We start from the raw sequence: 25969 nt of genomic DNA, 5'->3' as shown, positions 1-25969 counted from the left end.
GGAGAATCCCAGGGATGGGGGAGCCTGGTGGGCTGCCGTCTCTGGGGTCGCACAGAGTCAGACACGACTGAAGTGACTTAGCAGCAGCAGTCAGCACACACATATTAATATTTGTTCTTTTAAAAACATCCATGAGTCTTTTTATACCCAGTTCAATGGTTTTTAACTCTTTATGGTTTCCTTTCCTCTATGTTTCTTAGTTTATTTTAAACTGTGTTATGATGTTGAACTCAGTACATCTGCATGTGTTATGTGTGTGTGTGGGTGTGTGTGTGCGCACGCACATGCTCACTTGTGTCTGACTGTTCGTGGTCCCATGGACTGCAGCCCACCAGGCTTCTCTGTCCATGGGATTCTCCAGCAAAGAATACTGGAGTGGGTTGCCATGCCCTCCTCCAGGGGAATCTTTCCAACCCAGGGATTGAACCTGTTTCTCCTGCATTTCCTGCATTGGCAGGCGGATTCTTTACCATTAGTGCCACCTGGGAAACCACGTCTGACTGAACCCACAGTTTTATACCCCATGCAAGACTGTGGTTCATATTACCCAACTAGACTCACTTTACTGTACACTTGAAACCTACAAAACACTATAAACCAACTATACTCCAATAAAAATTAAAAAAAAAAACCTGGAAGGAATTTTGTTGTTTCTTAATATTTTGATTCAGTAAAGAAAAAGTGGAAACTTAAACAAAGGTTGCCAATGCAGCTGGAGCATATCAGCCACAACAACAGTGGTGGACAACACTTATTAAGCACTTGCTGTTTGCCAGGCACTGTCCTAGGCTTACATTTGTTATTCACTTAATTGGCACCAGAACCCTATGGAGGAGGAACACTTAATGTGCTCATTCCAAAGATAAGATAACCAAGGTATAGAGAAGCGAAGTCTACTCCATAATTAGGAAGTGGTGCAAACCTGAACAGACCGACTTCTTTAAATAATTAATTAATTAATTACTTTTATTGGAATATAATTGCTTTACAATGTTGTCTTAATTTCTGCTGTACAATGAATATTACTCAGCATAAAAAAGAATGAAATTGGTCTTTTGCAGAGATGTGGATGGACCCACGTCTGTGATACGGAATCAACTAAGTCAGACAGACTTTCAAATCCAGCCTTTGAATCAATACTAGGTTTTGTAGGGTCAAAAGTGAGCTAAAACATGGTATTGTGAATGTTTTCTCCTGGAATTTTCTCCAGTGGGAATCACATAGTCCTGCTGGACTTGTGTTATTAACAATGTATATGTTAATTGGCTATACCCCAACACTAAATAAAAAGTTTAAAAAAATGCATAGGTGTGAATGAATTTCAGGGATTTTTCCACTCAGGGAAATTTTCACTTTTCTCTGAGGATCTGGACTCAGACAGTCAATTGCATCTTGTAAACAAAGACATCTAGGGTCCTTTCAAAATGGGAGTCAGCTGTAGGGGGAAGGGTTCAAGGAAAAGCCCTCCCTTGTAGGATGTCCCTCTCTTTTTGCAGCCATAACCCTTCTGATGGACTTTGTCTCTGGTTCAGGAATGCTGTATAAGCATTACTTGTAGAATAAAGAGTGTGAGCTTTGGAAATGAGAACGTCATTCCTGTTTACTCCCAGACACGTTGGCGGAGAAAAGCATTAACTCAAGATGTTAAGCCTAAGTCAGGGACTGAGACAGTGCCCGGAGGAAAATCATCTGAAACAGGCGGGGCTCGGGGTTACAGAGAGGATGGTCCGAGCGACCCCATGGGAAGATGGAGAAGGCAGAGCAGTTTGGTCCAGGCTTCTGGGTACCACTGCCACATCACCACCGCACCCAGTGGAGAGTATGAGGCTTTGGGATGGCCACTTCAGGATGGAGATACCCCGTGGATGCCTTCCTCCTGGGGGCCGCAGAGGTCCTCCTGCACTCCGTCTCCACACGAGCTGCAGCCTCACTCGGAGGCGTCCTGCCTCCTCTAAAGATCCCCTCTGTCACTGAAACCAAGCCGCCTAGCAGGCAACAAGCTCCTTTTCTCTCTTCCTCTTGCCTGTGACCTTCCTTCAGGTCTCAGAGACAGAAGGCTTGGGGAAATGGAGAAGCAATAGGGCTTCCTAAAGAAGCCACAGTCCTCAACCTGTGCTTAAGTTCAGGCCCATCTGCTCCTAAGGCTTAAAGTCCAACTGTGCTGGGGGAAAGATTAAAAGCTTCCGTTTGAGTTTCCAGATTTTTACTAGTGGGCCAGGCTCAAGTGGAACTTACCAGGCTGATTTCTGGTGCTTTAATGCCAGAGTGTTGCACCAACATTTTTGCCAGGGAAAGACGGCTTCCAGATGAGGCATCTGGCATTTGCTGTGCCCAGAGAAGTCAACACTTTGCATCAAGCACCCACCCACTCGGTGCCTGAGTCTGGACAGAATCAACTCGAGTGTCTGGCAGCAACAGTACACACGTTTGCCTTCAGCCTGGTGAGGGCAGAGGAGCAGGAGAGAGGAGAAGGCAGTCACATGGCGAGCTCTGAAGAGCTCTTCCAGGGTATGTGTTTGTTCAGCTCATTGGCAAAGCTCTCCCTTTAGTGCATTTTTATTACAAGTCTGACTTCTGCCCTCTCTGTGGAGGCTAAGAGACAGCACAAATCGGCAACAGGAAAACTGAAGACAGGTCAAGAGTAGGCGGTGTCTGGACACTTGACCGGTGGAAATTGGCATACTTATTTTTAAATTGGCAACACACATAGAGCTTATAACGTGGCTAGTCCCTGCGAAATGTTACATACAGACTCACTCTAGTCCACGACAGCCTTGTGATAATTATTATTATTCATATTATTGGCATTTGATGGATAAGGAAACAGAAGCAGAGAGAGGTTAAGGAACTGGCACATGGATGTGTATTTACTCTTCCAACAACAAGGGCCAAATTCATTTGCCAACACTTACAAATTGGGAGCCTTTTGCACTAATGCAGAGGCATGAATCTGAGGACTTGGTAAGGTAGGAACTTGGACCTGGACCTACCTTGTGTGACCTGCACATCCACCCATCCCCTCAGCTACCTCAGGAAGGTCTGGAAAACATTCTTCATGAAGGGGCAGAGGTTTGTATTTACGATGGGAATGCCTGTGGCCATGGAAAGATCTACCATTCCCCATTGTGTTGTCCGGGTGTGAATGCAGGGGATCTGGTCTTTCATGAAGGCTCCTGGATTTCAGTGAAGCTGAGGGGTAGGTCTGTCTAGTCAAGGCTATGGTTTTTCCAGTAGTCATGTGTGGATGTGAGAGTTGGACTATAAAGAAAGCTGAGCACAGAAGAATTGATGCTTTTGAACTGTGGTGTTGGAGAAGACTCTTGAAAGTCCCTTGGACTGCAAGGAGATCCAACAAGTCCATCCTAAAGGAGATCAGTCCTGGGTGTTCATGGGAAGGGCTGATGTTGAAGCTGAAACTCCAATATTTTGGCCACCTGATGCGAAGAGCTGACTCATTTGAAAAGACCCTGATGCTGGGAAAGATTTAGGGCAGGTGGAGAAGGGGATGACAGAAGATGAGATGGTTGGATGGCATCACTGACTCAATGGACATGAGTTTGGGTGGACTCTGGGAGTTGGTGATGGACAGGGAGGCCTGGCATGCTGCAGTCCATGGGGGTCACAAAGAGTTGGACACGCCTGAGAGGCTGAACTGAACTGAACTGAGGGGTTCCTGGATCTTCATGGCTTGGTGGACACACACACACACACCATGCACGGTGATGCCCAAGCAGCAGGTGTAAACTCTGGATCCCAGGAGGCAGAGTCACAGTTTGTTTTTTTCCATCCAAATGCAGTAGCAGCATCTGAAGTGCTTGTGTCTGGAAAGCAGAGCTTTGATTGGGGTCTTTCACATTGTAACTAAGCACCCCTAGAGCATGGAGTGCTAATTTGAAGGGTCTTTTAAAGTTAACTGCACCTAGGGTGTTGATTAAAATTAAATTGTACACACATAGGTATACTACTGAATGTGCTGAAATATTTCAAAGTAAATTAGAGGCTATATAGTCAACAGTCTTTCTCACGTGATGATGCTCAGCGCCTGCTAAGTGCTAGCAGTTCTGAGACCTGCCCACAAGCCCCATCTCACCCTAGTTCCCGCCACTCCCTAAAATCTCCCTGCAGGAGTGTCAACCGCTGTTCGCCATCATGTTTGCGCTGTCGTTTCTTTCGCAGTTGTGTTCAAAGGAAAATGGAGTCTTGATTTACTAACTCTCTGTCCAGTGAAGGAAAATGAACATCAGACCTGGGAGGACTGTATATTTCTCACTCTAGAACTAGTAGAGAGTACAGTGATTATTTATTTGTGAAAGATGTCTATGCAATCAATGTGCAAAGCAAAGCAAATCCACTTAGAAAAGGGACAATTTAAGACACTGCAGAGGATGGTTTTTCCAAAGATGGCTGTGGCTTTTCTCTTCCCCAAAGACCTCTCAGTGATGCGACTGGTCACCCTTCAGTGACAGGTGGGGCTTACAGATGAGGAGACAGTTGTGACAGGTCTTGCTATGGAGCCACCCACGTGACCTGCAGTGCCACTGGGTCCTCTGACCCCAGCACAGTGCTCATGGCAAAGTAAATGGGAGGTAAGTACTAGGAGCTGGGGGGTGAGTTGCAAGCTTGAGAGAGAGGAGGAGAGGGAGGTAGAAGGTGAGAGGGGGAAATTGAGAGGGAGAGAGGAAAATACTAAGAAACCAAATCAGTGGTCATATTCAAAAGGGATGCCGAGATAAAGGCAAGCCATCTGACTCAATTCAGATAAAGACTTCCCTGGTGGTTCTCTGTGGTTAAGACTCCAGGCTTCCAATGCAAGGGCCACAGATTTGATTCCTGGTTGGGAAACTAAGGTCCCACATGTCAAGAAGCGAGGCCAAAAAAGAAGAATGTAGAAAGTATCAAACAAAGATACTAAAATCTGCGCTGATCTCAGGGACTTGCTTGTCGAATAAAATGTAGAAAGAACATTCTGGAACTTCTGGGGCACGGTCACTTTTGATTCAAGTAAACCCATAGAAATGCAAGATAAAATGATCAGCTTTTGTTTGAAGCCTTTAAGCCTGGGCGTGGCTTGTTGCACAGCAGTTGGAGACAAAATCAAGTCCTTACAAGGAATACAGTCCTCTTTTCTAATTACTACAGGTGCCCACGTGAGTTGGGGACCTCCCATTTTGGAGTTTTGTCCTCCTTGGAGACTTGTTGTTAAGCAGCTGCCTTGACCAACCTTTAAGCATCATGGATATTCATGGTGCACACACACATATACAGTTGGCTGCTGGGGAACAAATGTTTTATTCCGAGGGAAAGAAGAAAAATCTCCAGCCCTCCCCTCTTCACCCTCCACCTCAAAGAACCAGCTCCTGGGTCCCCCAGATGCCTCTTTCAACAGAGAGGCACTTTACACTTAGGAATAATAGTGAATTTGTTGTGCATTTTAGCAACTAGGTTTACTTCACACATCTTCAAAAGACTTCTCCAAAGAGGTTAAATGAAGCTGTTTCACTATCGGGCAGTGGTCCCTCTGTGGCTCTACTGAAGTGGGGTAGAACCTAGGCTTTGCACTGTGACCCACTTGTCCGGTGACCCACTAGGAACCATCCCCCTCGCCATTTACAGCAACATGGACCTGGAGACGATCATACTAAGCGAATTGAGTCAGAAAGAGAGAGACCAAAACCGTATGATATCCCTCATATGTGGAATCTCAAATATGACACAAATAAACTGATGTATGAAAGAGAAACAGACTCACAGAGACAGAGAGCAGACTGGTGGTGGCCAAGGCGGAGGGGAAGTGGGGGAGGGCAGGACTGGGAGTCTGGGATTAGCAGATGCAAACTAGCATACATAGGATGGATACACAGCAAGGTCCTACTGTGTAGCACAGGGCACTACATGCAATATCCTGTGATCAACCGTAATGGAAAAGAACATGAAAAAGAAGAGACATATACATCTGAATGACTTTGCTGTACAGCAGAAATCAGCTCGGTGTTGCAAATCAACGACGATTCAATGCAGTAAAAGCGTAAAATAGCCACGGTGCTGCCAGTCCTTCTCCAGCCCCCCCCCCCCCGGCCCCCCGCTCATCCCTCCAGGCTTGCTTCCTCCCTCTCTACGAAGGCTCTGGGTTTCATCTCCCATGTGCACTTTGCACCTGCATCCCAACCCAGTTTGTCTCCCTCTCCACAAGCTCATCCTCGCGCACCAGGCTCCAGCCCGGGGCCCAGCTGGCTTACAAGAGCCCCTGTTGCCTGGCCTGCTTTGCCAGGAGCACCGTCTTGGGGTCGGAAGCACTAGGTCTGGGGTGTGGCGGGGCCCAGAGAAGGCGAGTGGCTCCCCAGAAGGACCCCACACCTCTGTCTCTCCCCATGAGGAAGAGAAAGCAGGGGGCTGCATCCTGGGCTCCTTCAGGCTCCACGCTCTCAAGCCCGCTTTCACTCTCCAGCAGGCAGGAGAATCCGGCAGGTGACTAGCGAGTAACTCGGCAGGTGATGTAGCTCTCTCTCATGCCCCCTCGGGCTTTTCGAGCATTGGAGCCTTTACAGGGATCTGCAGGGATGGCGTCTGACCACAAAATACCTTCTCCTCTGAATATATATTATTTTGCCCTTTGCCCTCGGCAGCTTCAGAAATCCCAGGGAACAGCTGCCAAGACTACTGCCAAGTCTGTCGTGATTTTGGTGTTGATATCTCACAGAAGCAATTTCTTCATCCATCGCCTAGTTCCCTTCCACGCTAATCAGATGGAGATCACATCATAACCTTTTTCAGAACGCTGACCAAACAGTGGAGTTCAAATAATGCCTCTACCGAGACCTTAATCTATTGTTCCGAACAATTCAACAGCCTTCCTATCAGAGAAGGCCATCTTTTTCCTGCCCGGGGCCAGCGGGCCCAGCTCTGGGAGAGTCACAGGCAGACGGGAAGCCACTCCTCTTCCTCTTCCTCCATCTGGCTTCGTTGCCAGGGCCTGGCTCCGGAAAAGGCCTCAGTGGTCCCAGCTGCCCCGGCCCCTCCTCTCAGCGGGACCTTGGGGCACCCTGGAGCAGCCATGTCCCCCGAGGTCTCATCTCTGCATAGACTCTGTCCCTGAAATCATCCCGGCCCCGCCAACCGCTGTGTTTATCTCCTGCTCTTTCCTGAGTCCAGCCAGGCGGTCACAGCTCACCCGTGCTATCAGCTCTCTGCTTCTTCCCCTGCAGATACGCCTGGGAACAACTTCAGAATATAAAGCCTTTAAACAATGAGCAGCGTTTGAGCTAGAATTAGGGCTGAGTCCTGCGCAAACAGCTGGACCAAATACGCCTTTATCGGTGACTGTCTCCAATTTAAACAACCCCTAAGATGTTTGTTCAAAACCCCGCTCAGATCTGGCCATGCTGCGTTGATGAATTCCACGCCGCCATGCCCCCCTCCTCCCACCGCCCCCCTCACCCGCCCCGTCAGCTGCAGGAGAAAATGACGTCTTTTCCTGAAAGGAGATTACAGTTTCCCCTCCTCTAGGCTTGTACTCCCACCGGATTCAGCGCCAGCTCGGTTTTCTGAGGGCAGTGGCTCAAGGTTACCCTGGCCTCTGTTCCCAGTGGGGCTGGTGTCCACAGCTGGCGTTTCTGGGGTGCCAGGGGTTGGAGGTGCAGGAGCATCTGGCATGTAGCTGCCTGTCTGCTCTGGCCTTCCTGATCTCCAATTCGGTTTTAATTGAATACTTTGCAGAAGACATGCGTGTGTGCTAAGTGTCCGACTTTCTGAGCCCATGGAGTGTAGCCTGCCAGGCTTCTCTCTCCCTGGGGATTCTCCAAGCAAGAATACTGGAGTGGGTTGCAATGCCCTCCTCAAGGGATCTTCCCAACCCAGGGATCGAACCCACTTTTCTTGTATTTATTGCATTGCCAAGCTGGTTCTTGGAGAAGGCAATGGCACCCCACTCCAGTACTCTTGCCTGGAGAATCCCATGGACGGAGGAGCCTGGTAGGCTGCAGTCCACGGGGCTGCTGAGGGTCGGACACGACTGAGCGACTTCATTTTTACTTTTCACTTTCACTTTTCACTTCCGTGCATTGGAGGAGGAAATGGCAACCCACTCCAGTGTGATTGCCTGGAGAATCCCAGGGACGGGGGAGCCTGGCGGGCTGCCGTCTATGGGGTCGCACAGAGTTGGACACGACTGAAGTGACTTAGGAGGAGAAGCTGGTTCTTTACCATTAGCGCCCCCTGGGAGACCTTGCAGAAGATGCAGGGGAACGAATTGCAAGGAGAAAGTCATCAGTGATATTTCCATATCAAGAATGAGGTCAGGGAGGGATCCGAGGGGATAGGTCTAGAAGGAGGGGCAGGGTGAGAGCAGGCCAGGGCAGGAGTGACCCTCACTGCAGGTCTTCTGTCTGGAGTGAGCTGGGCCCCTCGCAGAGGAGGATGGTTCTTGGATGGTTGCATTCCTGCGGACCCCGCCCCTTTCTGTCTCCTGCCCTCAGGATCCAGATTCTCAGAGCTCTCAGTCCTAGCTTTTTCCTTGAGTCTCCAGGAAAGGGAGAAGGCGTGTCTGCGTTAGTGTGTGTTCCTCACATCCTCCCTTTAGATGCCAGGTCCACGGGCCACTAGAAAGGAGTTCTCACAGCCACCTCCCTGCCCTACTGGAACCCACGCCCGACGACTGTGAGAACTCCATCACAGGGACCGCAGGAGACACAGAGCCGGCGAGCCAGCCGAGCCAGGGATGCGGCTGGCAGAGGAGGGACAGCCCCGTGGGCATCTTTTCTTGCCGACTCTGGTAATCTTGTCTGCAAATACTGTCTTCTTGAATGCATGAGGAGTCCTGACACATACGCCCACTGGCTGACACTAGAGGGTGAAAAGTTGGCACACTTTCTAGGGGTTTCTATCCAGAGAGGGAAAGGAATCCAGATATGCTATAGCTACTGGTTTTGCCCAGTTTCAGAAATGTGTCGGGGAGGTGAAGCTGACGGGCAGCACAGAGTAGCAAGTGCATACATAACCAGGGAATAAGACGTGGGTGTAATAAATAAGCCACATGCCCGTTTAGGCCCTGACTACGGGCCACACCCCATCCCACCCCCGCCGCCTGCCTGTCCCAGTAGACCCACTAACCAGGACAAGGAAGCCACGTGGGGCCCCTGCGTTGCTCTTCTGTAGGAATAGGTGCCCGGCTCTATGCCAAGGGCTGGATCACAATATAACAGTGCTGCAAGAGGAATCAAGTTCCCTCCCGAGAGCACCCTGAAAACCAGTGTGTTGCTAATTATAAACGTGGCCGCCAAGACCCCAGTTTCCTTCTATTCTTCTTACATCCTGCAGCTGGGCAAGCCTAGGGACTAATCACCAGATTCCTCTGGAACAGCAGCTGGTGGCTTGATAAGGCAGGAACTCAACCAGGGGGTCTGGGCTGTGAGAGACAACCTCTCCATCAGGTGGGGGTTCTGTCTAGGTGCCCTAGAGGACGTGAGAGCACATCCCATTCCTTGGCATGCTCCACGTGGATAAAATGCCACCATTCTTAATCCTTGGGCATCCCTAACTCAGCTATAGTTCTGTCCCAAAGGATCTATCCTCTTGTAAGAGTGACTTCCCAGAGTTGGAGGGTGATGTAGAAAGTGGATCATAGATCATCTCATCAGCCTGGAGGCAAGATCAGAAATAAGCAGGTACCTGATCTAGAACAGTCTTTTCTAAAAGGGATCCCGGGATCACCTTTCCGGAAACATGGCAGTCGGCTCCAGCCTGGGCATGCGGTAACGTCTCAATTTCTCCCTCTTCGCTGGGGACAGAGCCCTGTCACTGAGTCCTTTAGTTCTGAGGCTCCTAGGTGGTTATTGTTTCTGGGTTTTTTTCTTCATTTTATTTTTAGTATGGTTGGACACCTGCCCAGCTGTATGTAACCTGCAGGGAATCAAAATGAGAAAACATGTCAGACTACTGGTCCAGGTTTCTGAGAGCAGACAGAAGGACCAAAGGATTCAGAGTCAAAAGCCTGCATTTAAAGCTGCTCTGCCCTTCCCTCTTACCTGTCTATGACCTTGAGCAGGTCATTAAATTGCTCTGGCGTCCAGCTCTTCCTTCCTGTAAAATGAAAGACATACCAGAAGCTTTTCCAGTCACCGCTCTTAAATAGTTAATCATTTAACAGCTACGGGTCACCCACTTGTGCCAAGTGACATGCTGGCTATTGAACCCAGCAGCTCTGGGAGCCTTGGAGAAAGACTGAGGGCTGGAAAAGGTGGGGATGCTCGGGCACCTGGAGTGGCCCCACCCCTGGCAGCCTCACACAGACCATCTCCCACAGTAGCAGCTGAATCGAGAGGTGGCAAGTTGGGGGGTCACATGGGGCCCCGTGGTCACTGCACCCGTTAACTCCTGACCCTAAACTGGGCTGCTGTCACTCCCTAGCGAGGCCGCCCAAATCGCTCCAGAAATGAAGGACCAAGGCCAAGCCAGCCAGTGTGGACTGGCTGCTTGGATGGCAGAGGAGGGGCGGCAGGCCTTGGTCTGTCCTGAGACCCCTGGGTGCAGCCCCAGGTCCCCAGCAGCATACAGGTTCAAAGCCTGGCTTTGCCACTTGGCTGCTGAGAGAGCTTGCATCAACTATGCCTGTTTCCTCATCAGTAACGATGCAGATAATCCAAACGTTCGCCCTGGAGGTTGTGAGGCTCCAGTGAAATCACACCAGAGGGCACTTTGCACAGGGCCCGGCTCAGATGCTGAGGTCAGGACTCGCCAGGGCTTAGTGATACTAGCTCTTTCCCAAAGTGTCTTTCTCGCCATGGGAGTCTGAACACCACTTCCGCAGCCCACGCTCCAGCTGCAGGGCATCGTCTATTGTCCATTATCCTAATGGCCACAATGGCCAGCGCAGGAATGCAGACACTTCCCCGCAGTTGTGAGAAGAGGCCCTAGAAGTATTTCCTTCTCTGTTCCTGCATTAAAGGGAAAAGGAGGTGTTGTCGCAGCATGAAGAATACACAGCACCCTGTCCAACCTCAGGCTTCTTGGGGAGCTCCCTGGCTAATTCAGAGCCTCTTTGAGGTCACTTACATCCATAATTGCCCCAGGATAACTGTTTTAATGCTTGCACTCAAATCACCCTTTGTGCTTCATGAAACAAACTGCTTTACTTTCAGCAGCTTTGTCTGGTGTTTACTAAATGACTTATTCTACAATAAACCTCACGAGGGGCATGCTTCATTATTCTTGAGCTCTACCCTAGCAGAAATATAATAACCGTTGCTTCCAGCATTTCTGGGTTGCACATATGTTTCATTCAGTCTTTCCCCTCCTTCTCTCCTCCATCTCAGCATCTTGTGCTACACTGGATGCCTGCCCACCCCTCGTGCTGCGACCAGGGTCAGTCTGTAGAAGGAGGGAGCACTCTCTGGGGTGGGTGGCATTCACCAATCCTCTGAAAGTCAAGACAGCAGAGATGCAGAGGGCAGCACAGACAGCAACAACTGAGGACTCTGAACTCAGGCTGAGGTTCAAGGACTGACCTTGCAGCTTGGGAAGGCATTTCATTGGTAGGCTCAGGGGGTAGAGAACCTGCCTGAAATGCAGGAGACGGGAGACATGGGTTCAGTTTCTGGGTTGGCAAGATCCCCTGGAGGAGGGCATGGCAACCCACGCCAGTATTCTTGCCTGGAGAATCCCATGGACAGAGGAGCCCGGCAGGCTACAGTCCACAGGGTCACAAAGAGTTGGACACAACTGAAGCAACTGAACATGCACGCACGTACACAGTAACACCCACCCCACTGGATAAAGCCCTGAGCACTATGCCTGACACATACGAAGCTAAGATAAGCTGTATTTTAGCGAAAGCAGGATATAATAAAGCCAGCTAAGGTTTTGAACTAGGATACACATGGTTGAAATCCCGGACGGACCACATCCAACACACCTTAGGTTTGAATTTCAAAACACTAGTTCAAAACTTTCCTTCAGAACTAGTATTGTCTCCCCAAGGGTATTTAAGCGTATATCCAGAACATGATCAAAGGCCTTTAAAAATATTGTTTAATATTTATTATTATAATGGTTCGTTCATGTGCTCCGGAACAACAATGGAGAGAAAAAAGAGAGGCGTGTATATTGGGTGGGGGGCGGGGAGGCAGGGAGGGAGGCGGGAGGGCCCTCAGCATCTCCCTGCCCTGGCTCTGTGTAGATCGCAGGAGGACCCGCCCCCAGGGGACAGGACGCTGGGCACTCTGGTGAGCACAGATCAGAGAACAGAGATGCTCCTCACATGTGAAGGAAAACTGACCAGCAAAGTACAACTGTAGGAGTAATTGGTAGAGATGCTTCATCTCAGAGTGATTTGCTCAACCATACTGGTCTGGTATGCAGTATACAGATAATCCTTTTCAATCCTGAGAGTTTTTTTGTTTTTTTTTTTTCCTTTAATGATGAGATATAGCTGAGAGAGGGTAAGTGGCCTGCCACTGCCTTAGAGCTGTCATGTAGCAAGGCTGGGTTGGGAGCTGGCTTTCTGATCCCAACACCTGTCTTCACTATTCAGGGAGCAATGATGCCAGGCTAAAGACATTTCCCTGAACACCCCCACTCCTATTTGCAGATGCTGGAAGTTCTGATAGGACAGAAAACACTACAGGATTTCATTTGTGATCAAAAGCAAAACTTCTTTAGATTTTGAATGTGAGAGAGAGCATCTATGTTGGGAAGGCTTATATTCCTGGAGAGAAATTGCATCCATTTCATAACTTGTGGTTGGTGGCAGTGAGTCACAGGTCAAGGGTGGGGTATCAGTGTGGCTGGTGTAGGAGTGAGGCATGAACCAGTCTGGGAAATTCAAGGCCCTGCCAGTCGGTAAATACTGAACTGTACACAAATGTGGGAACAGTGATAAGAGTCAGGACTTCCAGAAGAAAAAAAAAAAAAGAAAGAAAAGCTTCCATTTCATTTCTCCCACGATGTATAAAGCCACAGAGAATGAGGTGGATGTAATAGCAGATAAAATAAAAGGGTAATATAGGAGCGACAAAGGCAGCAGGCTCTGAACAGGTTTTTGAAAATTAGAGAAAGAATTTCCTCTTTTGAAAGCTCTGGAATTATGGGGGTAGAAATGAATGCAGGGGGCACAGAACATTTCCTGGCTCTTTAAAGGAAAATGCAGGTGGGGATGAATTTCAAGGAGAGAAAGTCTAAGGGAAGTCTTACAACAGAACACCATGTTCAGCAGTAATGACTACAGCCACAAGTAACCACGTGGATAAATCTCAGAAACAATGTTGAGTAAAAGCTACCTGTTGTATTATATTGTTTACATAAACTTTACCATAAGCAAACCAGTTAGTTCTATATAGTCTAAATGTTCGTGCCCATGTAGCATGAGTATAGTCATGAATAGGATCAATAATACCCTATCCAGAATAGAGAACTCTGCTCAGTATTAAGTGGCAGCCTGCATGGGAGGGGAGTTTGGGGGAGAATGGATACATGTATATGTATGGCTGAGTCCCTTTGCAATTCACCTGAAACTATCGCAACATTGTTCATCTGCTATACTCCAGTATCAAATAAAAATTTAACTAAAAAATAAAATCTCAATGTACCAACAAAATATAATACCCCACTCACAACTGCAGATACCTCTCTGCTGCTGCTGCTGCTGCTAAGTCACTTCAGTCGTGTCTGACTCTGCACGACCCCATAGACGGCAGCCCATCAGGCTCCACCATTCCTGGGATTCTCCAGGCAAGAACACTGGAGTGGGTTGCCATTTCCTTCTCCAGTGCATGAAAGTGAAAAGTGAAAGTGAAGTCGCTCAGTCGTGTCCGACTCTTAGCGACCCCATGGACTGCAGCCTACTAGGCTCCTCCATCCATGGGATTTTCCAGGCAAGAGTACTGGAATGGGGTGCCATTGCCTTCTCCGAGATACCTCTCAGTGCAGAGGAAACAGAATTATTGTGGATGGAGAACAACATAGGGGATTCCTACTCTTTTGTGATAAGTCGCTGGTTAAGCTGAGTAGAGACACACTGATGTTTGCTAACTCAGTCTCTGAATGTTTGATGTCTGAAATATGTCCTAACAAGAGAGAGGTAGGTGACAAAGATGAATTTAGCACAGGACAGCACAGGGCAAGGCAGCCACAGGCTGGGGAAGTAGCCTGAGAATAGTTTGTCCAAAGGATGATGTCCTGCTGTATTGCATGGTTGGCTGACAGTAAAAGGCAGCTTAAGCGTGGCTGTTTTCACCGATGAATCAAACACTTCATACGTTTCACCTCTCACTTCATGCAAATACAATGCCAGTCACACAGTGGGGAAATCTCTTGTGGTGATTCATCATGGGAGACTGGTATGTTTTCTTTTCTAGTCTTTTTATCTCGGTCAAATTATGAATGTTTTAAATGTCAAAGATGAGGAAGAACAATGCCATGTACAGTCCTTTGGGGAGACAGGTAATCCAACAATGCAAGGCAGAATTCAGGATGAACAAAGGTGTTGCCTTCAATGGTGGCCAGCTTCCAGATGTGCAAATTTCCAAAAGCAGAAACTTGCATTATTATTTGCTGTTCAGTCTCTCAGTCACGTCTGACTCCTTGAGACCCCAAGGACTGCAGCACACCAGGCTTCCCTGTCCTTCACCATCTCCTGGAGCTTGTCCAAACTTACGTCCAATGAGTCAGTGATACCATACAACCATCTCATCCTCTGTTGTCCCCTCTTACTCCCGCCTTCAATCTTTCCCAGCATCAGGGTCTTGGGGGTTTTATATTGGTTAAAATATCATAATAAATTTACTATATACAGAATTTGTATAAATCCAATATTAAAGAATACGCCTGCCAATAGAAGAGATGCTCGTTCGATCTTGGGTCAGGAAGATTCCCTGGAGAAAGGAATGGCAACCCACTCCAGTGTTCTTGCTTGGAGAATCCCACGGACAGAGGAGCCTGGTGGGCTACAGTTCATGGGGTTGCAAAGAGTAAGACACGACCTAGCATCTAAACAACAAATCCAAATGAAAACAAATACTCTTTTAAAAAGTGGACAAGGAATATGAAAAGATAGCTTCCAAAAAGAAACATAGATGTCTCACATAAAGGCTGTCTCAGAAGAAAGCTTCTTTCGAGGGAGTTGTTGTTTCGAAATCTAATAAGCTGAGTTTCCTGAGAAATGGTGTTTTACTTAGCTCTGTGGACAACTAGTTTGCATCTGTGTGAGTGGATAATCATTCCATTACCTTTTATTGGTGTTAAGCTTGAAAAAATAATATAAGTATACAATGCAGAAATGTAAATAAATTTCTATATAAATTTAAGATGAGCTGAATATACTTAAAGATACATTTATATGTTCTTTTATGAAATGTATAGTTTAATAAAGTTTCTGCTTATGGGGAAAAAAGAAACATAGATGCCCAAGACATATTAAAATGCTGAATTCCATTAATGGTCAAAGAGATGCAAGGTCAAATACTGAGGTCTCATTTCAATTTTTCACTTGTCAAATTGCAAGAGATTAGAAAAATTGAAAAGATCATCTTCTTATCATGAGTTTCCTGGTGTGCTATGATACATTGTTTTTCTTAGGACAAGACCAGTTCCATATGGATAGGAAAGTAAGTCTTCGGAAATACGATTTCTGAGCTGTCCTTGCAGCAGGACTTGCAGTGTACTGGAAAATCCTACAAAATATCTTAAAATTAACCTAATATAGAAAATTAAGTTTATTCTCCTGCTCACTCATTAGATAAGATGTTGAAGTGTTTCTTAAAGTGCAGCACATTATCTGGGTGTGGTAAACCCTTCAGTTCAGTTCAGTCACTCAGTCATGTCTGACTCTTTGTGACCCCATGAACTGCCGCACGCCAGGCCTCCCTGTCCATCATCAACTCCCGGAATTCGCCCAAACCTATGTCCATCGAGTCGGTGATGCCATCCAACCATCTCATCCTCTGTCGTCCTCTTATCCTCCTGCTCTCAATCTTTCCCAGCATCAGGGTCTTTTCAAATGAGTCAGCTTTTCACATCAGGTGGCCAAAGTATTGGAGTTTCAGCTTCAACATCAGTCCTTCCAACAAACACCCAGTATTGATCTCCTTTAGGATGGACTGGTTGGATCTCCTTGTAGTCCAAGGGACTCTCAAGAGTCTTCTTCAACACCGCAGTTCAAAAGCATCAATTCTTCAGCACTCAGCTTTCTTCACAGTCCAACTCTCACATCCATACATGACTACTGGAAAAACCACAGCCTTGACTAGACAGACCTTTGTTGGCAAAGTAATGTCTCTACTTTTTAATATGCTGTCTGGGTTGGTCATAACTTTCCTTCCAAAGAGTAAATGTCTTTTAATTTCATGGCTGCAGTCACCATCTGCAGTGATTTTGGAGCCCAGAAAAATAAAATCAGCCACTGTTTCCACTGTTTCCCCATCTATTTGCCACAAAGTGATGGGACCTGATGTCATGATCTTCATTTTCTGAATGTTGAGCTTTAAGCCAACTTTTTCACTGTCCTCTTTCACTTTCATCAAGAAGCTCTTTAGTTCTTCTTCACTTTCTGCCATAAGGTTGGTGTCATCTGCATATCTGAGGCTATTGATATTTTTCCCGGCAATCTTGATTCCAGCTTGTGCTTCTTCCAGCCCAGCATTTCTCATGATGTACTCTGCATATAAGTCAAATAAGCAGGGTGACAATATACAGCCTTGATGTACTCCTTTTCCTATTTGGAACCAGTCTGTTGTTCCATGTCCAGTTCAAACTGCTGCTTTCTGACCTGCATATAGGTTTCTCAAGAGGCATGTCAGGTGGTCTGGTAGTCCCATCTCTTGAAGAATTTTCTGCAGTTTATTGTGATCCATACAGTCAAAGGCTTTGGCATAGTCAATAAAGCAGAAATAGATGTTTTCCTGGAACTCTCTTGCTTTTTCGATGATCCAGTGGATGTTGGCAATTTGATCTCTAGTTCCTCTGCCATTCTTAAAACCAGCTTGAACATCTGGAAGTTCACGGTTCACGTATTGCTGAAGCCTGGCTTGGAGAATTTTAAGCATTACTTTGCCAGCGTGTGAAATGAGTACAATTGTGCGGTAGTTTGAGCATTCTTTGGCATTGCCTTTCTTTGGGATTGGAATGAAAACTGACATTTTCCAGTCCTGTGGCCACTGCTGAGTTTTCCAAATTTGCTGGCATATTGAGTGCAGCACTTTCACAGCATCATTTTTCAGGATTTGACAGAGCTCAACTGGAATTCCATCACCTCCACTAGCTTTGTTTGTAGTGATGCTTCCTAAGGCCCACTTAACTTCACATTCCATGATGTCTGACTCTAGGTAAGTGATCACACCATCGTGATTATCTGGGTTGTGAAGATCTTTTTTGTACAGTTCTTCTATGTATTCTTGCCGCCTCTTCTTAATATCTTCTGCCTCTGTTAGGTCCCTACAATTTCTGTCCTTTATTGTGCCCATCTTTGCATGAAATGTTCCCTTGGTGTCTCTAATTTTCTTGAAGAGATCTCTAGTCTTTCCCATTCTGTTGTTTTCCTCTATTTTTTTGCATTGATCGCTGAGGAAGGCTTTCTTATCTCTCCTTGCTATTCTTTGGAACTCTGCCTTCAAATGGGTATATCTTTCCTTTTCTCCTTTGCTTTTCACTTCCCTTCTTTTCACAGCTATTTGTAAGGCCTCCCTAGACAGCCATTTTGCTTTTTTGCATTTCTTTTTCTTGGGGATGGTCATGATTCCTGTCTCCTGTACAATGTCATGAATCTCCATCTATAGTTCATCAGGCACTCTGTCTATCAGATAGTCCCTTAAATCTATTTCTCACTTCCACTGTATAGTCATAAGGGATTTTATTTAGGTCATACCTGAATGGTATAGTGGTTTTCTCCACTTCTTCAATTTCAGTCTGAATTTGGCAATAAGGAGTTCATGATCTGAGCTATAGTCAGCTCCTGGTCTTGTTTTTGCTGACTGTATAGAGCTTCTGATCTTTGGCTGCAAAGAATATAATCAATCTGATTTTGGTGTCAACCATCTGGTGATGTCCATGTGTAGAATATTCTCTTGTGTTTTTGGAAGATGGTGTTTGCTATGACCAGTGTGTTCACTTGGCAGAACTCTATTAGCTTTTGCCCTGCTTCATTCTGTACTCCAAGGTCAAATTTGACTGTTGTTTCTTGACTTGCCCAGGTGTTTCTTGACTTCCTACTTTTGCATTCCAGTCCCCTATAATGAAAAGGACATCTTTTTTTTTTTTTAAGGGCAAATCCTTAGCCATCAGGTATTAAATCCATTCCTAAAATTAGTTTAACTGATTAGCTGCTAATTAACCACTAACAAACTCTTTTCCTCTAATGTTTTTTTATAATTTTGACCAGAAAATACAACTGCAAAAGTAGAAATCATGACACATATATAACAATCTATGCATATGTATTTACCCATGTACAAATATATACATATGTATTTATATCATACATGTATAATGCAACATTGTAGAAATGTATCAATTATAGGTCTCTCTCCATAATGAATACTCCTTTATTTTCTTTTGTAATGAAATGAAACTTCAAATTAATTTGGCATATTCAGTGAGATATGTGGTTATTTTTCTACTATGCAAAAGGGCTGGGAAACCCATACAATTTTGAACATATTTTTGCTTTGTTAGTTTCAAAAAAAAAGTCTATAATCAGTACCAAAAAATCTATGATCAGGAACCTCCATAAAATTCTCCATAGTGGTTATCCCAATTTACATTCCCACCAACAGTGATACATGAACCCCAGTTTTCACCGAAGCACTAGTTACAATAGCTAGGACATGGAAGCAAACTAGATGGTGGTCAACAGATGAATGGATAAAGAAGATGTGATTTCTATATTTCAATGGAATACTATTAAGCCATAGAAAAAGAATATAATGATGCTATTTGCAGGAACCTGGATGGATCTAGAGATTATCATATTAAGTGAATCAAGTTGGGCAGAGAAAAGACAAATATCATATGATATCTCTTATATGTGGAATCTAAAAAACTGATACAAATGAATTTATTTACAAAACAGAACTAAATACATAGAAAACAAACTTCCGGTTACTAAAGAGGAAAGAGGGGAGGGATAAATTAAGAGTTTGAGATACACACTATTATACACAAAGTAGATGAACAAGGACCTGCTGTGCAGAAAATGGAACCATATTCAATATCTTGCAATAACCTATAAGACAAAAGAATCTAAAAAATATTTTTATGTCCAAATGTATATGTATGTCTGAAATATTTTGTTGTACACCGGAATCTAACACAACATTGTAAGTCAACTGTATTTTAATTAAAAATAAAAATTAAAAAATCTGTAATCAATATCATTATTAACAACATTTTTTATGCAATTTTGTACAAACTATTTAAACTTCTCATGCACAGTATCAGTCATTCTTGTGAGGATGGCCAGGACCATCCTCCATGGGGTTCAGTTGTGGGTCAGGCAGCCACCCCCTCAGAGCAGGTGGACAGCACAGAAGCCAAGGGTTCCTCCTTGTTCTGTTCTGAACCAGCCTGCATACCTGGACATTCCTCAGGCTTGCTGAGAAGTTCAAATGCAGTTCTCTGCCTGCGCCCACTTCTTTAGGAACTTGAAAAGCCAACTGAGGCAGCTGCTGTGCCATGAGTGGGGCTTTGGGGAGATAGATAGTGAAAAGGATCTTTAACAACTTTGCTCAAATTTACAAACAAAATCGCTTCTTGAAAATGTACTTAGATTTTTTTTTAATTGCTTTGAGTTGCTTCTCTTGAGGGTTTTCCTGATAACCCAAGCTGGTAAAGAATCTGCTTGCAATTCTGGAGACACAGGAGACGTGGGTTCAATCCCTGGGTCAGGAAGGCGACCCACTCCAGTGGGTCTTGCCTGGGAAATCCCATGGGTGGAGTCTGGTGGGCTGCAATCCAAGGGGCCACTAAGAGTCAGACACAGCTGAGCACGCACACATGCACGCTTCTCTTGATATCTGACTGCTGCTTCTTCGGCATGTGACGCTGTCCTGAGAACTTGAAGGTTCAGCTTTATTTGGGTGACACACACAAGATGTAACTCCCATGCCTCTGGTGGGGGAGAAATAAGCCAGGTAGGTTCCCTGTTGGCACACCTAGTCTGAAAGCGATTGTGCAAGGGACCACTGAGCTTGGAGAGCCAGGTGCTGGGTCAAGGCACCCCAGTTTCTCCTGCCTTGGCCTTTATCCTCAGCAGACCTAGCTCAGCTTCCCCGCACCCGGGCATCTGCTCCGAGGGGATTATCTTCTCACCTGTCATATCACTGGAACTCAAGAAAAAGGGCTTTTTCACAGTTGCGTTTCCAGTGCCCAGAACCCTGCCTAAATATTTGTTGAATGAAACCACGTGGATGGGGGCACTCCCTTGATGCCCTAGGTTTCACATTTCTTTCATAAATACCTTTCAGAACAGGTGTCACTTGGTAATAAAGGCTTAACAAAAGCTGAGACTGACACACCTAAGCATTGCACAGGATGCAAACAGGCCGGTGGGGGAAGTGGTTTAGAGAAGCAGACAGGTTCCTGAGAGCATTTTAAGTGGAGGCAAAAAGGAACCCATGCCGTCTGCTGCCTGAGAGATTTAGTCCAAGAAATACTGCTGTGCTGTGAAATTAATTACTATCAGAAAAGAAAGCCTCCAGTGATTTAAAATTATGCTACATATATCTATATAGTATATTACAGCACATTAAGAAAGTTAAAGTAAATTAAAAGCCCTCAGACAATCCACATATTATTTCAAGATCCCAGTGGCATATGAATGATGCCTCCTGCTCTCTTCTTTCTGTCTCTTTTGTAAATATAGGCAGCTTCCGAAAGCAACCACTTGACTAGTAAGAGGCTCTTGCATAGAAACAGCCACTGGTCCTCTGACCCCTTCAATGTTACAAGAGCTGCAGCCACCAAGGTTCCGGCTGTCACTCACCCTTCCAACATCCCAGAGCTGTTGCTTGTGGAGGTCCCAGTACTAATTTCCAATCTCAGTTTCTCCTGTTTATGCCAAAGGCCTCCAGCACTCAGTCTTTCGGACTGTAGTTGCGAAGTGGTGTTTCACAGCAGCTTTAATCTCCCCTTCTCTAATGATTAGTGATGAAATGTTTCTTCAGAGCTTTCGCTGTTTCTTTTATGGGTTGCTTTTGCTTTTTCTGGTGGCTCAGTGGTAAAGAAGCCACCCACCAGTGCAGGAGACATAGGTTTGATCCTGGAGTTGGGAAGATCCCCTAGAGAAGGAACTGGCAAACCACTCCACTATTCTTGCCTGGGAAATCCCATGGACTCATGAGCCTGGCAGGCTACAATCCATGAGATCTCAAAGAGTCAGACACGACTTAGCAACTGAGCACGCACATGGTTTCCTTATTATTGTTTGGAGGGTTTCCTGTGTTTTCTGGATTCAAGTTCTTCATCCGACACATGCATTGCAAATATTTTTTCTTGGACAGCCAGTGCTGTCCATAATCTACCCTCTTGCTGTCCTGTTCCCTGAAACAAGAAAGAATCTAGAACACTTCCAACCATGTATCCTTGTTAACAGACGTTCAGTGCCCACGTGCCTGACATATCACTGAGCTTCAGATGAGAGTCACACTGATGAACAGACGTGATCCTGTCTCCAGGGAGCTATCGGGTTTCCCTGAAACACCTGCATGTTTAGAGGAGCTTAGAGGCAGCTGTATGAGTCACAGTGATTTTTTAATACATTCTCCAACCTTATTCATCTGTATTAGTTTAGGATTACTTATAAAAGGAAGATTAAACAGAATCCTATCTTGCTTCAGATATCACTGGTATTTTGGAAGTCATGAAGATGCTTTGGGAAACTTTAAATAATTTATTTTACAAGACCAGCCCCTGTCCTGGGAGGTTTTCATGTCAAATTCCAAGAACTGCTTTTGTCTTTTGATATAATGCATATATGAACAATTAAAAGTCATTTAAAATAATAGATTCAATTCACTAAAGCCAACAAATTAATTAACTGATGCATAATTAATCAGAGCAGCAAGGCATCCCATCTTAAGGGGCCAGAGAGAAAAGCTGTGATTTGTGTGTTCATGAACAGAGCAGATAACAGTCAGCTATGCTCTTGAACCAGACACTGATGCAATCAGGGGCATAATTTAAGAGCTGAAGGTGATTCTCCAGGCTCAGGCTGGGTCTTAAGATAGACCCAGAACTCTGGTTCTCAGAGTGGGGAGGGTGGGTTCCTGAGAGCATCCTGGTTCACAGATACACAAACCATTACAATCAAATCACCATCTCAGAAAGGTGCCCATCAGCTGTTTGTTTCAGGTCCCTGCAGAGATGAGCCCAGACATTGAGAATAAGCATTTAGAAACTTTTACAGGAATTTGACAGATTCATTTTATGTTTGTTGAATCTAATATTTTAAACTTAGGGTGTATATTTTTATGTCCATTTTCATTTAATTTTTCTAGCAGTTCTTTTCATTGTATTTTAAGTATTTATCCATATGCAATAGATTCCCTGGTGGCTCTGACAGTAAAGAATCTGCCTTCAATGCAGGAGACCCAGGTTTGATTCCTGGGTCAGGAAGATCCCCTGGAGAAGGAAATGACAATCCACTCCAGTATTCTTGCCTGGGAAATCCCATGTACAGAGGAACCTGGGGTCACAAAGAGTTGGACAGGACTGAATGACTAGACAACAGTAGAAAGGAAAACCCCTCACCTTCTGTTTGACACATGGAGATGTACACGGGCTCCATTTAGTCAAATGAATGGGACAAGTCTACTGCCCTGAATCAGGCAAATTAGACTTCCAGGACCGGATGGGTCAGTCCATCTGGTCATGTAACATGCCTGATACTGTTGGTATCACCTAAACAGCAGAGGAGAAAATCAGAGCCGTGTTCAAATACTAACTTCTCTGCTTCCTAGCTTCATAATCATCGACACTTTACTTGACTTCTCTGTTGTCAGTCTCCAGCTCCATAAAATGGATTTGGTAACACGGATCTTGAAAGTCTGGCACTGATAGAAATCTCTTGTGCTGTAGAACCAGTACCTGTACTAAATATTTATAGTTCTTTTTCACTTATTCTCAGAGTAAATCTTCCAAGTTACATACTATGATAACCTGATACCCAAGTCCAAACACTTAACCATTACAGCTTTAGAGATGAAATATATACAGGACTGAGGACAGAGCTTGGCGCATAGCAGTAAGTCAAATTACTCATCTCTTATTATTGTTATAGCTACGACTGCTTAGGAGGTCAAAGGCAACACGGGAAGTGAAAACTCACCCTTGGCTTTTGCTCAGAATTCTCTCCTCTGCTGGAGGAACCCCGGGCTGCCCTGCTTGAGGTGCTGGGTGGCGGCCTGGCTCCAGATTTCTCAGGGCTCGGATGCAACCCCAGGAGCAGGGGTAAGAAGAGCAGGTTTAGGTGCAGGGAAAGTTTAGGCAGAAAATGATTTAAAGGCCGACTAGAAGGCTCTGTGACCTCCCATGTTCCTTAGTTGCTCAGTCATGTCTGACTGTGACCCCATGGACTGCAGCCCATCAATCGGTCCATAAGATTTTCCAGGCAAGAATACTGGAGTGGGTTGCCGTGTCCTTCTCCAGGGGATCTTCTGGACCCAGGGATCGAACCTGGGTCTCCTGCATTGCAGGCAGTTTCTTTACTACTGTGCCACGTGGGAAGACTCCCATGACTTCCCAAGCCACTCCTGTAAAGCCCAGATGTCACCTGAAATGCATATCAGGGGGGTTCAGCCGTTCATTCTGCAGGATCTCTGGAAAGGGCCTCCCTCCTGGCACCAGGAGATATTACACAGAAGTATGAAGGCTTTTCAGGCCAACAGTATAGGATGATACCGGGGGCTTCCCTGATAGCTCAGCTGGTGAAGAATCCGCTGGCAGTGCAGGAGACCGCAGTCCACTTCCTGGGTTTCAAAGATCTGCTAGAGAAGGGATAGGCTACCCACTCCAGTATTCTTGGGCTTCCCTGGTGGCTCAGCTGGTAAAGAAACCGCCTGCAGTGCGGGAGACCTGGGCTTAATCCCCGGGTTGGGAAGATCCCCTGGAGAAGGGAAAGACTACCCACTCCAGCTTTCTGGCCTGGAGAATTCCATGGACTGTCTAGTCCATAGGGTAGCAAAGAGTCGCATACGACTGAGCGACTTTCAGTCACTCACTCACTCATAGGATGATATCAGGTCTTACTAGCTGAGCCAGGGTGAATCTGACACGTAGAAGAGCACTGGTCGCCTGAAAGGGTTAGAGGGTTCACTTGAGAGAAAGGCAGGCTGGAACAGCTTGGAGAATGCGCCCGTTGGTACCCAGCTGACCCCGCTTATCTTCATCCAAGTGCAGATAAGTTACACGTTGTGAAGACAGAAAAGAAGCCTCTGGGAGGAGGCTTCGGGGGTACGGCCGCGTGGCCCAGGACATCTCCCCTCAGGCCGTGGGCTGGGGGTGTGGAGGTGCATGGCCCGCTCCCACCCTTGCTTCCTCCTGCGCATGGCATGCTGGTTCCTAAAAGCAGGCTGCCCGTCTTCAAATCCCACCTCCTCACTGAGCAGGTGCCTGACTTCTGTTGGGCGCTTAATCCCCAGAAACAGGGAGCTCCCGGAGGTGTGTGAGGATGGACAGACGCTGAACTCTGCTTGGTGCCCACGTGGGACACGCAGGCAGTGAGCAGCCAGCCTGGCATGTGCTGGGCCATTCGTCTCCTCAGACCAACCCTGCCTGTCAGTGAGGAGTCGATATCTATTTACAGAGATAAGCCAGGCTCACATGTTTCCTTTCTGCTTCTTAGGGCAGAACCCAGGGACTCATCCTTTTTACATGAATGTGGGTCTTTAGGAGAAGGGGTTCTAAATGTCACATGTACTTTGTAACCCCGAAGCAACCTCACTCACCCCTCCTTGTTACCATCTCTTCTGGGAGGAGGCACTTGAGATAGCCCTTCAGAGCCCCTTCAGCAGCATCTCTCAGTTTACGTGTCTGCAAACCACCCCCACCCCCCCCCCCCCCGCTCCGTCACACTGCCTGATGGCCACTGACTTTGTATGAACATTAATGACTTTCACGTTCTCCTTCCAGCCCTCGCAAGTATCTCTCAGGCCTTGCTGCCCTCCCCCCAAAGGAAAAGGGGAAACGAGAGCGTTAACCAGCTTCTGGGGACTGTACACACACTGATCAAACTATACAAAACCAGGAAGGAAATCCAGTCCATGGACTTTTGCATGCAGTCAGTAAATAGCAAGAGCCTGTGCAAGGAACGCAGATACTGCTGAGTACCTACCAAGTGCTAAAATCTTGGACAAATTGAATTCATGTCTTTGTTCTGCAGGAATTTGCAGCATATTCTGGGGAGATAAATGCATGAATCCAAGTAACTTCAGCAAGGTCAGAGGGGATAAATGCCACAAAAGAGATACAAATTTAAGTATCGTATGAGTTCATTGGAGAAGTTACTTGTAGCTTCTAGGAAATCAGGCCCCCTTACACTCTCAGTGCTTACTGTTGTGGAGAATGATGACCTCAGAGCATAAGTAGGACATGGGTCTGTGGTGATGGGATGTGGGTGGGGGTCTGGAGGAACATCGCAGAGCAAAGGCAGGGAAGGGGAAGGGGCAGGTCTGGGGTAGGTGCCTTGGCAGTGGGTGGCTTATTTGATTGGCTTGATTCTGAGTCATGAGGTTGTAAAAGTTGGCTGAGGTCCCAGAAAGCCTTGAACTGTGGGCTGCATAATTTCTGCCCTATTCCTTAAATTATCAGAAAATGTTGCAAGTTTTGCAGCAGGGAAAGATATGCAGGAAAAAAAGGAGAGCTGGAGGGGAGGGGGCCTCTGTGGGGAGAGAGTCCATTACTAATGAAGCTTAGAGGGGATGATGGTCTGGAGAAGCAATTTCAAGACAGAAGGACCACACAGCCTCTAGGGTGCCAGGGACTTGTGCCCTGA

Source organism: Capricornis sumatraensis, chromosome 21, assembly GCF_032405125.1.
Source record: "Capricornis sumatraensis isolate serow.1 chromosome 21, serow.2, whole genome shotgun sequence".
Lineage (NCBI taxonomy): Eukaryota > Metazoa > Chordata > Mammalia > Artiodactyla > Bovidae > Capricornis > Capricornis sumatraensis.
Note: the sequence above shows the minus strand (reverse complement) of the source record.